Source organism: Equus przewalskii, chromosome 1 (genome assembly GCF_037783145.1).
Source record: "Equus przewalskii isolate Varuska chromosome 1, EquPr2, whole genome shotgun sequence".
NCBI lineage: Eukaryota > Metazoa > Chordata > Mammalia > Perissodactyla > Equidae > Equus > Equus przewalskii.
The window spans coordinates 161802951-161821767 of NC_091831.1; positions in this window are offsets into that span (position 1 = coordinate 161802951).

Genomic DNA, 18817 nt, shown 5'->3' on the forward strand with positions numbered 1-18817 from the left:
ACTTAACATAATTCCCTCAAGGTCCATCCATGTTGTTGTGAATGGGATGATTTTATTCTTTTTTATGGCTGAGTAATATTCCATTGTATATATATACCATATCTTCTTTATCCAATCATCAGTTGATGGGCACTTAGGTTGCTTCCACATCTTAGCTATTGTAAATAATGCTGCAATGAACATAGGGTTGCGTGGGACTTTTGGAATTGCTGACTTCAAGTTCTTTGGATAGATACCCAGTAGTGGGATGGCTGGGTCATATGGTATTTCTATTTTTAATTTTTTGAGAAATCTCCATACTGTTTTCCATAGTGGCTGCACCAGTTTGCACTCCCACCAGCAGTGTATGAGGGATCCTTTTTCTCCACAACCTCTACAACACTTGTTACTTTTTGTTTTGGTTATTTTTGCCATTCTAATGGGTGTAAGGTGAAATCTTAGTGTAGTTTTGATTTTCGTTTCTGTGATGATCAGTGATGATGAACATCTTTTCATGTGCCTATTGGCCCTCTGTATCCCTTCTTTGGAGAAATGTCTGTTCATCTCCTCTGCTCATTTTTTGATCGGCTTGTTTGAGCTTTTGTTGTTGAGTTGTGTGAGTTATTTATATATTATGGATATTAAGCCTTTGTCAGATATATGACTTACAAATATTTTTTCCCAATTAGTGGGGTTTTTTTTTTGTTTCAATCCTGTTTTCCCTTGCCATGAAGAAGCTCTTTAGTTTGATGAGGTCCCATTTGTTTATTCTTTCTGTTGTTTCCCTTGTCTGAGAAGACATGGTGTCCAAAAAGATCCTTTTGATACTGATGTCAAAGAGTGTACTGCCTACGTTTTCCTCTAGAAGCTTATGGTTTCAGATCTTACCTTTAGATCTTTGATCCATTTGGAGTTTATTTTTGTGAATGGTGAAAAAAAAAGGTCAATTTTCATTCTTTTACATGTGGCTTTCCAGTTTTCCCAGCACTGTTTGTTGAAAAGACTTTCTTTTCTCCATTGTATGCCTTCAGCTCCTTTGTCAAAGATAAGCTGTCCATAGATGTGTGGTTTTATTTCTGGGCTTTCAATTCTGTTCCCTTGGTCTGTGCACCTGTTTTTGTGCCAGTACCGTGCTGTTTTGATTACTGTAGCTTTGTAGTATGTTTTGAAGTCAGGGATTGTGATGCCTCCAGCTTTGTTTTTTTTTTCCTCAGGATTGCTTTGGCTATTTGGGGTCTTTTGTTGTTCCATATGAATTTTAGGATTCTTTGTTCTATTTCTGTAAAGAATGTCATTGGTATTCTGATTGGGATTGCATTGAATCTGTAGATTGCTTTAGGTAGTATGGACATTTTAACTATGTTTATTCTTCCAGTCCATGTACATGGGATGTCTTTCCATCTCTTTATGTCCTCATCCATTTCTTTCAGGAAAGCTTTGTAGTTTTCGTTGTATAGGTCCTTCACTTCCTTAGTTAAATTCTCCCCGAGGTATTTTATTCTTTTTGTAGTGATTGTGAATGGTATTGTGTTCTTGAGTTCTTTTTCTGTTAGTTCATTATTAGAGTATAGAAATGCTACTGATTTATGTAAGTTGATTTTGTACCCTGCAACTTTGCTGTAGTTGTTGATTATTTCTAAAAGTTTTCCAATGGATTCTTTGGGGTTTTCTACATATAGATCATGTCGTCTGCAAACAGCAAGAGTTTCACTTCTTCTCTCCCTATTTGGATTCCTTTTATTCCTTTCTCTTGCCTAATTGCTCTGGCCAAAACCTCCAGTACTATGTTGAATAAGAGTGGTGATAGAGGGCATCCTTGTCTCATTCCTGTTTTCAGGGGGATGGCGCTCAGTTTTTGCCCATTGAGTATGACGTTAGCTGTGCGTTTGTCATATATGGCCTTTATTATGTTGAGGTAATTTCCTTCTATCCCCATTTTGTTCAGAGTTTTTATCATAAATGGCTGTTGGATCTTGTCAAATGCTTTCTCTGCATCTATTGAGATGATCATGTGGTTTTTATTCCTCAATTTGTTGATGTAGTGTATCACGATTGATTTGTGGATGTTGAACCATCCCTGAGTCCCTGGTATAAATCCCGCTTGATCATGATGTATGATCCTTTTGATGTATTGCTGAATTCGAGTTGCCAAAATTTTGTTGAGAATTTTTGCATCTACGTTCATCAGTCATATTGGCCTGTAGTTCTTCTTTTTCATGCTGTCCTTGTCAGGCTTTGGTATCAGGGTGATGTTGGCCTCATAGAATGTGTTAGGAAGTGTTCCATCCTCCCTAATTTTTTGGAATCGCTTGAAAAGGATAGGTATTAAATCCTCTCTGAAAGTTTGGTAGAATTCCCCAGGAAAGCCATCTGGTCCTGGGGTTTTATTCTTTGGGATGCTTTTGATTGCTGTTTCAATCTCCTTCCTTTTGATTGGTCTGTTCAGACTGTCTGCTTCTTCTTGATTTAGCTTTGGGAGATTGTAAAAGTCTAAGAATTTGTCCATTTCTTCTAGGTTATCCATTTTGTTGGTATATAGTTTTTTGTAGTGTTCTCTTATAATCTGTTGTATTTCTGCGGAGTCTGTTGTTATTTCTCCTCTTTCATTTCTGATTTTGTTTATTTGAGCTTTCTATCTTTTTTTCTTTCTAAGACTGGCTCGGGGTTTGTCAATTTTATTTATCTTCTCAAAGAACCAGCTCTTTGTTTCATTGATCCTTTCTACTGCCTTTTTTGTTTCAATAGCATTTATTTCTGCTCTGATTTTTATTATTTCTCTCCTTCTGCTGACTGTGGGCTTTGTTTGTTCTTCTTTCGCTAATTCAGTTAGGTGTAATTTGAGGTTGCTTATTTGGGATTTTTCTTGTTTGGTAATGTGTGCTTGTATTGCGATGAATTTCCCTCTTAATACAGCTTTTGCTGTATCCCATATGAGTTGGTATGGCATGATATCATTTTCATTTGTCTCCAGATATTTTTTGGTTTCTGTTTTAATTTCTTCAATGATCCATTGCTTGTTCAATAGCATATTGTTTAGTCTCCATATCTTTGTCCCTTTCTCAGCTTTTTTCTTATAATTAATTTCTAGCTTTATAGCATTATGATCAGAGAAGATGCTTGTTATTATTTCATTTTTTAAAAATTTATAGAGTCTTCTCTTGTTTCCCAACATATGGTCTATCCTTGAGAATGTTTCCTGTGCACTTGAGAAGAATGTGTATTCTGCTGTTTTTGGATGGAGTGTTCTATATATGTCTATTAAGTCCAACTGTTTTAGCTTTTCATTTAATTCCACCATTTCCTTGTTGATTTTCTGTCTGGATGATCTATCCAATGATGTGAGTAGGGTGTTGAGGTCCCCTACTATTATTGTGTTATTTTTAATATCTACTTTTAGGTTTGTTAATGGTTGTTTTATGACCTCTGGTGCTCCTGTGTTGGGTGCATAGATATTTATAAGCATTATTTCTTCTTGATGTAGTGTCCCTTTGATCATTATATAATGACCCTCTATGTCTCTCTTCACCTGCCTTATCTTGAAATCTACTTTGTCGGATATAAGTATTGTGACACCTGCTTTCTTTTGTTTGCCATTAGCTTGGATTATCATCTTCCACTCTTTCACTCTGAGCCTGTGTTTGTCATTGGAGTTGAGGTGTGTTTCCTGGAGGCAGCAGATTATTGGATCTTGTTCTTTAATCCATCTTGCCACTCTGTGTCTTCTTATTGGAGAGTTCAATCCGTTTACATTGAGGGTGATTATTGATGCATGAAGGCTTAATGCTGTCATTCTGTCACTTGTTTTCCTGCATTACCTTTGTTTCTTGTCCTGTGTGTTTTGGCCTACCCAGTGACATTGGCAGTTTCTTATTTCCTTACTTATTTTTTGTGTCTCTGTTCTGTTTTTAAGGTTAGTGGTTTCCCTGAGGTTTGTATTCATAATTTCGTGAATAACACAGTCCATTTTCTGGTGGCCTCTTGTTTCCTTAGCCTAAACTGATTCAGTCCCTTTCCTCCTTCCTCCTAAGTTATTCTTGTCATCTCGTATTCCAACTTGTGTTGCGAGTTTGTGGTTAAAGTGATAAGATTGTCTTTGTTTTTGGTGTTTTCCTTCCCTTTATCTTAATGCTATTGTTGTATATTTGCTAACCTATTCTGATTCTATTTGTCTCCTTACCCTGTGTTTTGTGACCCCTTTCTCCCTTTTTTTCTTTTTTCAGGTATGAGGGGCCTTCTTGAGGATTTCTTGGGGGGGGAGGGTCTTGTGGCTACGAAGCCCTTTAGCTTTTGTTTGTCTGGGAAAGATTTAATTTCTCCCTCATATCTGAAGGATATTTTTGCTGGATAGAGTATTCTTGGCTGAAGATTGTTATCTTTTAAAGTTTTGAATATGTCATTCCAATCTCTCCTCACTTGTAAGGTTTCTGCGGAGAAATCTGCTGAAATTCTGATAGGCGTTCCTTTGTAGGTTATTTTCTTCTACCTTGCTACCCTGAGTATTCTTTCTTTGTCATTCACTTTTGCCAGTTTTACTACTATATGCCTTGCAGTAGGTCTTTTTACATTGACATATCTAGGATACCTGAAAGCTTCCTCTACACATATTTCTCTCTCATTCTCTAGATTTGGGAAGTGCTCTGCTATTATTCTTTTGAGCACGCTTTCTGCTCCATTCTCCTTTTCGTTGCCTATGGGGATTCCAATTATTCTTATATTGCATTTCCTCATTGAGTCAGCTATTTCTCGGAGATTTTCTTCATTCCTTTTTATTCTTGATTCTCTCTTTTTCTCTGTCTGGAGCCATTCAACCTGTCTATCTTCAATTATGCTGATTTGCTCCTCTATGGCATCCACACGGACACTCAGGGAATCCATATTCTGTTTTATCTGATCCATTGTATTTTTCACCTCTAGTATTTCTGATTGATTCTTCTCTGTAGTTTCAATCTCTTTTGTGAAGTAACTCCAGAACTTGTTGACTTGTTTCTCTATATTTTCCTTTACCTCATTGGGTTTTCTGACAGTAGCTATTGTGAATTCATTTTCGTTTAGTTTACTTATTTCTGAGTCCTCAGGGCAGAATTCTGGGTGCTCATTTTCCCTTTGGTCTGGAGTTTTTATGAATTGTTTGATGCCAGAAGAACGGTTTTTGCACATAGTGCTATTATTCACTTGCAGTTACAGCCTGTCGCCACTAGATGGGGATCAAGAGCTGCATATTCTGAGCCCTCTGCCTTCGCCTAGATGGCCGGCACAGCGAGGGTTGGGGGAGGGAGGGGCACCTTCTCTCGTGTGCAGACTGGGTTTCCGGATTAGCTCTGGCTATCTTCTGTCCTGGGGTCTTGGCTTGCTGAGGTCACCCCACGAGAGAGCTTTCCCCTGTTGGAGAGTTTCTGTCTGGGCTGCATGGCTGTGGGAGTCCTGGGTGATCCTGCAGATGCGAGGCACCTCCCCTACTCCTTCCCTCATGGAGCCTCCTGCAGCAGCAATCCAAGTCTTTAGGGGAGGGAGCGAAGTTCTCTCTTACCCTGTTCCAGCTCCTCTGAGAGGGGGCTCCAGCCTCTCTGCCCTCTGTTGTTTGGCTGCTGTGGGTCTCCGAGGATTCCTGTGCTGTTAGGATATTTTTTTTGTTGGAATATGGTTCCTCTTTTTTATTGTATGTTGGAGAGGAGAGAGTCCTGGGCAAGCTTACTCCACCATGACTCTGACATCACTCTATTATTTCTTGTTTTAAAGATTGGCACCTGAGCTAACATCTGTTGCCAATCTTCCTTTGTTTTCTTCTTCTTCTTCCCAAAGCACTCCAGTAAGTAGTTGTATATTCTAGATGTGAGTGCCTCTGGCTGTGCCATGTGAGATGCCACCTCAGCGTGGCTTGAGGAGCAGTGCCATCTCCGTGCCCAGGATCTGAACTGGTGAAACCCTGTGCCACTGAAGTGGAGAGCATGAACTTAACTATGTGGCCATGGGGCCGGCCCCCAAAACACTGGTTAGTTTTTAGTTAGTCCTCTATTTTTTATTTTTATTTTTTGAGGAAGATTAGCCCTGAGCTAACATCTACCACCAATCTCCTCTTTTTGCTGAGGAGGACTGACCCTGAGGTAACATCTGTGCCCATCTTCCTCTACTTTTTATGTGGGACGCCTGCCACAGCATGGCTTGACAAATGGTGCATATGTCCGTGCCTGGGATCTGAACTGGCGAACCCCGGGCCACCAAAGTGGAATGTGTGAACTTGACTGCTGTACCACTGGGCTGGCCTCAGTTGTCCTTTTATTTTTTATTTCTAACTTAATTCCACTGTGGTCAGAGAAAGACTCTGTATGAATTCAATACTTTAAAATGTGTTGCAACTTGCTCTTTAGCTCAGAATATGCTCAATACTGATAAATGTTCCATATGCTCTTGAAAAGAAGGTAGCTTCTGCAGTGTTTGGGTGCTACGTTTTATATATGTCAGGTCAGTTTGTTAATTATGCTGTACAAGTATTCTATATTCTTGTTGTATTAGCCTAGGTTTCTCACAAAAGCAGGGTCTGAGGCAGGGTTTGTGCACAGATAGTTTATTTTGGGAAGTAATCCCAAGGGACAGGAATTGGGAGCTGGGAAGAATGAAACAGAGGAGGAGTAAATGACAAGACAATGGAATGTTATTGAACTGTTTACATCTATGAGCATGTGCTGCTCGGTTTCACTGGGGACCTGCTGGTGATCTGTTTAGGATACATCTTAGAGGAGGATAATTATCCACTGGCTCCTGTCTTCATTGGTTGAAGGCTGCTCTGGGTGGCATTAACTCTCTTGTACATATAGATTTTGTGCATATATCAGAATAACTAAGCAGATTCTTGCAAATCTTCCATGTAGAGGCAGCAAAGAGACTCCAGGGCAGAAAGTGACAGATGCATGGTGCAGTTGAGACAAGGAGCTGTCTGGTTACACCTGTCTAGATTGCTATTGCAATAAATGAAGTAAAAATGAGGGCCAAGAGGATGGAGACAGGGTACAAAAGGTATCCAGTATATACAGAGATATTTGTTTGTCTGCCTGTTCTATCAGTTACAAATATAGTAGTTCCCCCTTATCCATGGTTTTGCTTTCCATGGTTTCACTTATCCATGGTCATCTGTACTCAGAAAATATTAAATGGAAAACTCCAGAAATAAACAATTCATAAATTTTAAATTTTGTGCCATTCTGAGTACTGTGATGAAACCTTGCATGGCCCTACTCCGTCCTGCCCAGGACATGAATCATGCCTTTGTCCAGCGTATCCATGCACCCACCCGCCCATTAGTCCTACCCACCCATCCATTAGTTATTTAGTAGCCATCTTGGTTATCAGGTCACTGTCTCAGTGCTTATGTTCAAGTCACCTTTATTTCACTTAATAATTACACCTTTATTTTATTTTGGGGCTACTCTTGTGGCCTGAAAGCACAAGAGTAGTGATGCTGGCAATTCGGATATGCCAAAGAGAAGTTGCTGTTAATCTCTTATTGTGCCTAATTTAGAAATTAAACTATCATAGGTATGTATGTATAGGAAAAAACATAGTATGTATAGAGTTCACTACCATCCACTGTTTCAGGCATCCACTGGCGTCTTGGAGTGTATCCCCCATAGATAAGAGGGACTACTGTAGAGGTGTATTAAAATGTCCCACTGTGATTGTGGACTTGTCTAGCCTTTCAGCTTTTTCAACTTTTTACTTTATATATTCCAAAGTTACATTATTAGGTGCATATGGCTTAGGATTTTATATCTTCTCAATGAATTGATCTTTTAGCGTTATAAAATATCTTTTTAAATCTCTAGTAACACTTGTATCTTTCAAGTTTGTTTTGTTTTATATTAGTACAGTTAGATTAGCTTTTTTTCTTTTCTAGTGTTTGCAAGCCATATATTTTTTCATCTTTTTACTTTCAGCCTTTCGGTATCATTATATTTAAGAGGTTTCCCTTGTAAGCAGCATACAGTTAAAAAAATTCATTCTGATAATTCTATCTTTTAATTAGACTAGGATGCATTTTAGGTAGTAATTGATATAATTGACTTTAGATTTATCACCCTACTACTTGTTTTCTATTTGTTTCACTTGTTTCATGTTCTTTTTCTTTCCATTCTTTCCATTTGCCTTCTTTTGGGTTAATGAAGTATTTTTTTATTATTCCAATTGCCTCATCTTACAGCTTGTTAGTTATACACTATTTTTCTATTCTTTTAGTGGTTACCCTGCAGAGTAAAAAATAAAAGTCTGGATTTACGAAATGTAGTATAAGTTAGTACTTTTACCACTTCCTGGATAATTCAAGGCCATTAAAAGATTTTAACTTCATTTGCTTCCCTTTCATCTTTTGTGCTATTATCCCTCTTTTTTCCTTCTTCCTTCACTAAAGCAGAGTAAATTGCTTCTTATTGATGTTCTAATAGCAGTTTATAGCTATATCTATTATATCTTTTATTGTATTATAAGTAACTCTCTTTATATTTACTGCTCATGTGATATTCGAGCTTCTCAATCAGGGACTTTATTACACTTATCTTTGACACCATGGAGCCTAGCAGAGTACTTCAAATGGGGAGCCCTCATTGATAGTGGGTTGTATTTCACTGTTGAGTTTATGCCTATAGAAGCTGCCTCTGATTATGTAATGTGGGACCCTTAGAGCAACCAGCAATCTACTCATTACCTGGACTAGATTCTGTGAGGTTTGGAGGTGATGAACAGGAGTCAGAATATCATTCCTGAAGTGTTTGGGAGATTAATATGGTTGATGGGGAGTGTTAACCACATTTTGCCAAGCTCAGGAGATAGGAAGAAATTGAAACAGCATTAGGGTGGGGAATAGATAGTAAGGCAGTAGGGATGTATCAAGGGTTTAGAATCAGGCCCCAGTGCTCCAAAAGAGTGTCTAGAATCTACTGGGGAAGGGGGACAGATGATGATATAAACATGAAATAGACAGTGGTCCTGCCATTCAAGGACCCTGATCATACCAGGACTCAGGAAAAGGAGGGCTTTGTGAAGACGCAAGTAGGGTTGGGTGGTTGGGTGACTCATTTAGCTCCTATCTTCCTTTCTTTTTTTTCTTTTGGGCCCCCACCAGGTAAACAACATGCCCTTTAAGCATTTTCTTCTGAGCACAGTAGCCCATGGGAATGGTTATGTGAAGTCTGGACATTTTTTAGTGTGAAGTTCTTGGGGGATTGTTAGTCAGGTAGGGATTGGGGAAGTCCTGACTAGTCTAGTGATTTGCCTTTAAAAAATTGCAGGATGTGAGTGACCAGTTTTCTCCAGACTCCTTCTTGAATTGGGAGATGGATCTTGAGAGTAACTTGGAAGGAAATGAAAACTAGATAAAGATGTTTGTTTCAAGCTCATCACTTTCTCATCATGAGCCTCATCAAGATCATGGGAGGTTCTGATTTTGACGGAAGTGGTCTTTTCTCTATCTTCTCAGTCAGCTATTTCAGAGAGCTGAAAAGGAACTCATGTTGTTTCTCAAAGGAAACATAAAAGAGTCCCAAGATAAGGGTGACACCCAAGACTTGTGACTCCCTCATCTACCCTTTCTTCAAAGCTCACTGCTTGAGGAGAATGGTGGTTACATTACGAAGATGGGTCTCTTAGCTCACTCTTGGGCCTGATCCTCACTTAAGCTTCCCTCTGGGACACAGGATGGGCCCTTCTCCCACTGAACTTCTTTGTTTCATTGCCCATCAGGTTATCTCAGCATCAGCTGGACAGATTTCAGGAGAACCTGGTTCTAGGAGGATCCTAGCCCTGGGTTCTGAGGAGAGTCTACAAAGGAGAGGGTCTTGTGTGGTGAATGGACTCCAAGTGCTCTGGTGGGGAGCAAATGAAGACCTGACTGGGGTGGGGAGGGGTTGAGGGCATTTAACTTAGAACAGAGTGGAATTGCCCTGGGTTGGAGCAGGGCAGGTGTTTATGACAGCTATTCTTAAGCTTTATATGGACTGTCATATGATACATATTTTGTTTGTACATATGCTTTCATATGTAAGATGGGAAAGGGAAGAGGTTGAATTCTGTGTACTTTCTGTCCAGGTTGGCATCTGAGTAGCCAGATGGCCACTTGGCCAGGAAGTTTGGGCTGTAAGCTTGTGGGAAAGGAGGTGGCTGGGTGAACTAAAGGCCTCTTGCTGCATTTAGGGGTTGCATCTTGGAAGAGTACTGGCCTGGTAGTTGGGAGACCAAAATCCCAATCGTAAGTCTGGGGATGACTCTCTGAAGGGTCCCCTGCAGTCTCTTCCCTTTCTGTTCCTCAGTTTCTTCATATTCTGAAGGAGGCAGTTGTTCTACGTCAGTGAGTGTCAAAATTTTTACTTTTTTCAGGCCAGGGATGTCTTTTTATACCTATGCGTGTACCTAAAACAGATAGAGATATGCTCTTCTGATTGAAGTGAGAGACTAGGGGGCCTGAGAATACCTCATTCATTGCCCTTCTCTCCCTTTCCACTTCCAGGGGCTCCACAGAGCAATTTAAAAGTCGTGGAACAAGATGATAAACAAACAATCTTTCATTCTAGTGCCAATAGAATGCATTTCTAGGACCAATGAACTAAAGAAAGGAAATCTTGGCAGGATTGATTCTACCCACTCATGAGCATTTCTTCATTTATTTGGTTCTTTTTTTTTTTTTGAGGAAGATTAGCCCTGAGCTAACATCCACCACCAATCCTCCTCTTTTTGCTGAGGAATATTGGCCCTGAGCTAACATCTGTGCCCATCTTCCTCTATTTTATATGTGGGCCGCCTGCCACAGCATGGCTTGATGAGTGGTGTGCAGGTCTGTGCCTGGCATCTGAACCGGCGAACCCCAGGCTGCAGAGGCAGAGGGTACGAACTTAACTGGTGGGCCACCAGGCTGGCCCCTTTGTTCTTTTTGATGACACTCATCAGAGTTTTGTAGTTTTCCTCATATAGGTCTTGTGTATATTTTGCTATATTTATATATCTATTTTATTTTTGTTGATGCTAATGTAAGTGGTATTGTGTTTTTAGTGTCAAATTCCACTTGTTCATTGCTGGTATAGAGGAAAGTGATTGACTGTTGTATATTAACCTTCTATCCTGTAACCTTGTTATAATTGCTTATTAGTTCTAGCAGTTTTTTTGTCCATTCTTTCAGATTTTCTACATAGAGAATCGTGTCATCTGCAAGTTAAGAGTTTTTTTTTCTTCCTTCCTAATCCATATAACTTTTATCTTTTTTGTCTTATTGCATTAGCTAGAAATTTCAGTATGATGTTAAAAGAAGTTGTGAGAGGGGACATCTTAAGGGAAAGCTGCTAGTTTCTCACCATTAAGTATGATTTTAACTGTAGATTTTTTGTAGATATTCTTTATCAAATTGAGGAAATTCCCTTCTATCTCTAGTTTACTGAAAGCTTTTATCATGAATGGGTATTAGAATTTGTCAATGCTTTTTTGACGTCTGTTGATACGATCATGTCATTTTTATTTTTTAGCCTGTTGATGTGATGGATTACATTAATTGATTTTTGAATGTTGAACCAGCCTTGTATACCTTGGGTAAATCCCATTTGGTCAGGGTGTATGATTTTTTAAATACATTGTTGGATTGAATTTGGTAATGTTTTGTTGAGAGTTTGTGCATCTCTGTTCATGAAATATATAGGTCTGTAGTTTCTTTTCTGGTAGCGTTTTTGTCTGGTTTGGGTGTTAAAGAATGCTGGCCTCATAGAATGAGTTAGAAGGTATTCCCTCTGTTTCTATCCTCTGAAAGAGATTGCAGAGAATTGGTATAATTTCTTCCTTAAATGTTTGGTAGAATTCACCAGTGAACCCATCTGGGCCTGGTACTTTCTGTTTTGGAAGGTTACTAATTACTGGTGATTTCTTTAATAGATATAGGCCTATTCAGATTGTCTATTTCTTCATGTAAGTTTTGGCAAATTGTATTTTTCAAGGAGTTAGTCCCTTTCATCAGTGTTATCAAATTTGTTGGCATACACTTATTCATGGCAGTCCTTTATTATTTTTCTAATGTCCATGAAATCTGTAGTGATGCCCTCTCTTTCATTTCTGCTATTACTAATTTCTGTCCTCTCTCTTTTTTCTTAGTTATCCTGGCTAGTGGCTTACTGATCTGTTGATCCTTTCAAAGCAGACCTCCACACCACTCATCAAGCCGTGCTGTAGTGGCATCCCACATACAAAATAGAGGAAGATTGGCAACAGATGTTATCTCAGGGCCCATCTTCCTCATCAAAAAAAACCCCCCAAAACCCCAAACCCTCCCCGAAGAACCAGCTTTTGCTTTCATTGATTTTTCTCTGTTCATTTCCTGTTTTCAATTTTACTGATTTCTGCTTTAATCCTTATTATTTCTTTTCTTTTGCTTACTTTGGATTTTACTTGCTCTTCCTTTTCTAGTTTATTAAGGTGGAAACTTAGATTATTGGTTTTAGATCTTTCTTCTTTTCTAATATATGCATTCACTGCTATAAATTTCACTCTTTCACTACATCCCACGAATTTTTGATAAATTGGGTTTTCATTTAGTTTAAAATATTTTCAAATTTCTATCATGACTTCTTCTTTCACCCAGGAATTACTTAGAAGAGTGTTGTTTAATCTCTGTGTATTTTGGGATTTTCCAGTTATCTTTCTGTTATTGATTTCTAGTTTAATTACATTTTGGTCTGAGAGCAGACATTGTATGATTTCTATTCTTTTAAATTTGTTAAGGTATGTTTTATGGCCCAGATCTTGATGAATATTCCATGCAAGCTTAGAAGAATGTGCATTCTGCTGTTGTTGGATGAAACAGTCTTTAGGTGTTGATTATATCCAGTTGGTTGATGGTGGTGTTGAGTTTGTGTAATTACTGATTTCCTGCCTGCTGAGTCTGTGCATTTCTGATAGAGGAGTGTTGAAGTCTTTTTGGTACTTTCTTAGGATTTTCATCTTTCTGCTTATGTTGCCTGTCTGTTCTTGCATACTGCATATATTTTATCCATTGGAGCCTTTAGCATATTAATCATAGTTGTTTTAAATTACCAGTCTGGTAATTCCAATATCTCTGCCATGTCTGGTTTTGATGCTTGCTATGTCTCTTCAAACTGTGGTTTTTTCCTTTTAGTATGCCTTGTAATTTTTTCTTGATAGGTGGACATGATGTATTGTGTAAAGGAACTGTTATAAATGGGGCTTTGGTAAAGTGGTGCTGAGGTGTGAGCAGAGAGGAGGCATTCTATAGTCCTATGATCAGGTCTCAGTCTTTTAGTGAGCCTCTGCCTCTGGACTGTGAACTTCACAAGTGTTTCTCAGTTTTTTCTCCTCTGTTAGATGGGACGGGATGGCTAGAGCTGACTAGAGTTGGATATTTTCCTTCCCCCAGGTCAGTTAGGCTCTGATAATACCTCAGCAGGTTAGGGTCTGGTTGACTAGTTTCTCCTGAGGGCAGGCCTTGTTAAGAAGAACAGAGTTCTCTACTGTATTTTAAAATGGTTCCTTTTCCCCTTCCCCTGCCAAAAGCATGAGGGGATTTTTCTCTGTTCTTTACTGTGAGAAGCGGTCAAGCTCCTGGAGATAAATCTCAAAAAATTGTGGATTCACTGGAAAATGAACAGTAGGCATAAGTTCAGGAGGGTCACAGATGACTGTGACAGGTAAGAGAGCAACTTTGTGGCTTTCCATTTTTGCCTGAGAGCACTCAATACTCCCCTAAACTATGGCAGAAAAAGGTTGTGGAATTACTGGTTAGAGATAGCAAAGGAAAGAATTAGAGTTGGCAGAGCAGTTGGAAATTAGGGTGGAATCCTAGGACTGAGGGATCTGAAGAAGAGGTAAAACCCCAAATCTGAGTATGAACTGTGCCCTTTTCCTAGCTGAGCACTAAACTACGCATAGTGTGGGGAAGACCCTATGGGGCCAGGCTGAATAAAAACAGCTAAGCAGAAATGTCAGCTGCTACACTCCACAGGGGAGACACAGTTTATAATCTGAGTCCCAGCAAGTTAAGTTCTTATCTGAGGAAAAAGCAACAATCTTCAGAAGAACGTAATAGGATCCAGAGTCACTATAGTGTGTATTACTACACTGTTGAAATTTTAGCCCCAAACTGCTAGATATGCAAGAAAAAAAAAAAGTTGATCCATACTCAGGAAAAAGAGCTGTCTACAGCAATTGATTAAAAGTGAGCCTGAAGGAAAGTGACACCAGGTGGTTACTCAAATCTACAGAAAGGCATGAAAAGCACTGGAGATGGTAAATATATGGGCCAATATAATAGATTATGTATATATATAGATGTATTTTTCTTTTCTTCACTTAATTTAGTCATATGAGGACTTAAAGCAAATTTAATAACTGTTGTTGAGTTTAAAATTTCATATATGTAGTATAAATAACACCAATAGCCCAAAGAATGGAGAGATCCCCATCTCCATCTCCATGAAACTATATGGTTGCAACATTCCTATGTTTTATTTGAAATAAGTGACGAATACTGTAATCTCTAGATTTACCACTAAAACTGAATGCTGAGATATAGCTAAAAGACAATAGAGGAATTGAAAAGGAATAATGAAAAAATATTGGACTGACACAAAACAGGGCAAGAAGAGTAACAGAGGAACAAAAACAGATGAGATAAATAGAAAACAAATAGCAAAATAGCAGACTTAAATCTAACCATGGTAATAATTACACTAAATGTAAATGGCATAAACATTTTAATCAAGGGGCAGAGATTATCAAGGGATGAGAAACAACTATATGCTATCTACAAGTGACACACTTTAAGTACACAGAGACTAATGAGTTGATACTAAGAGGATAAAAAAAAGGTATGTCATTAAAACACTAATCAAAATAAAGCTGGAGTAGCTATATTAATATCAAACCAAATAGACTTCAAGTAGACTTCAAGACAAGGAATGTTACTACAGACATTGAAGGATAGTTCATAATGATAAAATGTCAATTTATCAGGAGGATATAATAACTATAAATGTACATGCACTTAACAGATGAAGCAAAAATAGAGTTAAGGGGAGAACTGACAAATTCACAGTTATACTTAGAGTTCTTCCACAAAACTCTCTCAGCAATTGATAGAACAACTAGACAAAAAACTCTGTATAGATATGAAAGACATTATTAATCACCTTAACCCGATTGATATTTATAGAACACTCCACTAAACAATTGCAGAATATATATTCTTTTCAAGTGTAAATGGAATGTTCACTAAGATAGACCAGATGCTGGGCTTAAACAAGTTCCAATGGATGTCGAAAGATTAACACAGGCTATGTTCTCTAATGGCAATGAAATTAAACCAGAAGCCAATAATAATATCTAGAAAAAGGCCAACAAATATATAGAAATTAAATAACACACTTCTATTTAACCCCTGGGTCAAAGAAGAAATTATGAAGAAAACTTATAAATATCTTGAATTAAATGATAATAAAAATAAAACATTTCAAAATATTTGACTGCAAATAAAGCAGTCTATAGTTTGTGTTTATTTTCTACAAGTAGAGAGGCCTAAAATCAATGATCTAAACTTCTACCACAAGAAGCTAGGAAACAAAGGGCACATCAAACCCAAATAAGTAGAAGAAAGGAAATAATAAATATGGGAGAATGAATCAATAGAGTAGAGTAAGCATTGGGAAGCTATAGCCGTGGGCCAAGCCTGGTCTGATTCCTCTTTTTGTACAGAATGAATTTTACAGATGAAAATTTGCAATGGATTTGATGTTAGGGAACACTAATGTTGAACCTCAATTAAGTAAAATCTTATCCTCTTTTAGGGTTCCATTCTTCTCATTAGTAGATCTTTACTACAAGAAATTATATTCTATTATTATTATTATATTTTGAATTTCAGTAAAATGTTTATAGAAATTTGTCAATAAAATTTGTTTTCACTCTTGGTATATAAGTATTTGCATAATATTCTGGATTTTGCCCTTTGGCCCCACAAATCCTAAAATATTTCCTATCGGCCTTTTACAGAAAAAGTTTGCTAACCTATGGAACAGACAATTGACAAATTATAAAGAAAAATCAATAAAATAGAAAACTGGTTATTTGGAAATATCACTAAAAAAAAGAAAGCCTATATTAATTATCTGTCACTGTGTAACATTACCCTCAAACCTAGTGACTGAAAACAACAACTATTTACTTTCTCATGGTTAAGATCTAAGTGCAGCTTAGCTGGGTGGTTCTGGCTCAGGGTCTCTCATAGTGTCACTATCAAGGTGACTACCAGGGTTTCAGTCATCTCAAATGTGACTGTGGGAGGTTCTGCTTCCAAATTCACTCCTGGGGCTGTTGGCAGGCCTCAGTATCTTGTCACGTAGACTACCCCACAGAAAGGCCTCATGACATGGCAGCTATCTTCCCCTAGCGTGAATGATCCAAGACAAAGTGAAAGAGGATTCCAGATGGAAGTCATATTTTTTTAAGATCCTAATCTTGGAAGTGACCTACCATCACTTCTGCCATATTGCATTTATAGAAGTGACTCAATAGGTCTAGCCAACACTCAAGGGGAGGGGATTACAAGAGAGTTTGTAAACCAAGAAGTGAGAACCACTAGGGGCCATGTTGGAGGCTATTTACCACAAACCTCTATCTGGATTGAGGAAGAAAAAAAGTGAGAAAAGATTCAAATCACCAATATCAAGAATGAAATAGAGGACACCACTAAATATCCTGAGAACAATAAAAAATAGTAAAGCAGTGTTATGAACAACTTTAGGTTAATAAATTTTACACCATAGATAAAATGGAGAAATTCCTTGAAACACATGAATTACCAAATCTGACACAAGAAAGATAAAATATTGAATTTGTAGTTGAAATCTGCCCACAAGAACTTTTCAGGCTCACATGCCGTCAATGGTGAATTCTGGTACACACATACACACTCACAAACATACATGTACTACAGATGGATTTGCTTCACAAACGTGAATGCAAAAGTCCTTGATGAAATATTGGAAAATTGAATTCCGATATATATAAGAAGGGTAATGTGTCATATCCAAGTGGGGTTTATTCCAGGAATGCAAGATCAATTTAACATTCAAAATTCAATTAGGTAATTCACCATATTAATAACATAAAGAAGAAAAACCATATGATCATTTCAATAGTTGTATAAAAAGCATTTGTCAAAATTCAACTCCCATTGACAATAAAAACCTGTCATCAAACTAGGAATAGAAAAGAATTCCCTTAACTTGATAAAGGAAATCTATGAAAAGCCTACAGTCAACATAATACTTGTTAGCGAAAGACTGAATCCTTCCCCCAAATATTGGGAACAAGGCAAGGATGTCCTCTGTCATCACTTGTTCAACAAGGGCAGCACGCTTTCCTGCCAGAGTTCTGCTGCTGAGGTTTCCTTAAGAGAGAAGAGTGCAGGGCCATGGTGGTGGGGCTGGCCTCTGGGATGGTCAGGAAGGAATTGTCTCCTGGAGGTGAGCACCATGAGGCATGGAAATCTTTTCAGCAGGGCAGCTGGAGGCAGAGAGCTGCTTGGGAAGTACTGACAGGCAGAGAAAGACATGGGAGTGGGACATGTCTGGCCTGGGTGTTTCCTGGGGACTGAGTCCTGAGACTGGGCGGTGCTCTGGGCTCTAAGTAATTGTTACAGAGAGGAAGGGCCGAATGGGGGACTCTTTCCCTGCCTTCTCCTCTCCCCTCCCCACCATCAAGTATTCTTTCCATTTGCCAGTGCAAACATTTAATAATGAGACAGTTATCCTCCCAGGCATGCTAGTAAAGGAGAATTCCTGTGGGTAGATGGTAGCAAATATAGAGATTGACTGAGTATTATCAAAGATGTATTGTTGATTAAAACTTTATTGATAAGTGTCTTACACTGAATATTAGGCTAATGACTTTCTGATAGGAATACCCATGAAATAATGGTCACATTTATCAGAGCGTTGCTGTGTATAGTTGCTTGGATTTGATAAAATATGTCCTCAGTGATTATTCCATTTAAGATCATGGAAAGTGCAGTTCAGATGGTAAATGTCACACTGCAAAGAGTAATTAACATTTTTTTCAATTATTTTCTTGAGGTCATAATGGTGTGTAACATTGTGTAATTTCAGGTGTACATTATCAGTTTCTGTATAGACTGCAAGAGTAATTTATATTTTGATAGAGGTAGAAAAATCTGCCAGCTCATTCTGTAAGGTTACCTTAAGAAGGCATTTAAAGCATGATTTTAAATTAAGTGACTTCAGGAATCTTTTCTTTGAATATGGGCTAATCTTTAGGGTAAAAGTCATGTTATTTTGGTCAACATTTTCTGTGAAGTTTTGTGTATGTTTAGAGTATCAAAACAAGAAGCAGACCTCCTCACATTGAAAATGAGAACACTGGTCCACAGTACGGTGGGAGTTGGTGTGGTGAAGGGTTTAGGAGAAGGACTCTGGCTGTGATGGCCACGAGGGCTGCTTCCATCTCTTGGCCACTGTGAATAGTGCTGCTGTGAACATGGGCGTTTGTTAGCTATTTTTAAGCAAGCAAATATTTTTTTTCTTCTAGTATTTATATATTTTTTACATTTAGAAAAAATGTCCAGTTTTCTCTTTTGCCCCAAATAACTACCTAGTTGTTCTAACACCATTTATTAAAAGTTTATTGTTTCCCAGTGATTTGCGATACCAACTTTCCCATGTATTAAATTAGGCCTTGTATGGAATTTCAGTTCTATCCTTTGTTCTGCCTGTCCCACACACACCATGGCACACAGTTTTAGAGCATACAGTCATCCCTCAGTATCCGAGGGGGATGGGTTCCAGGAAAC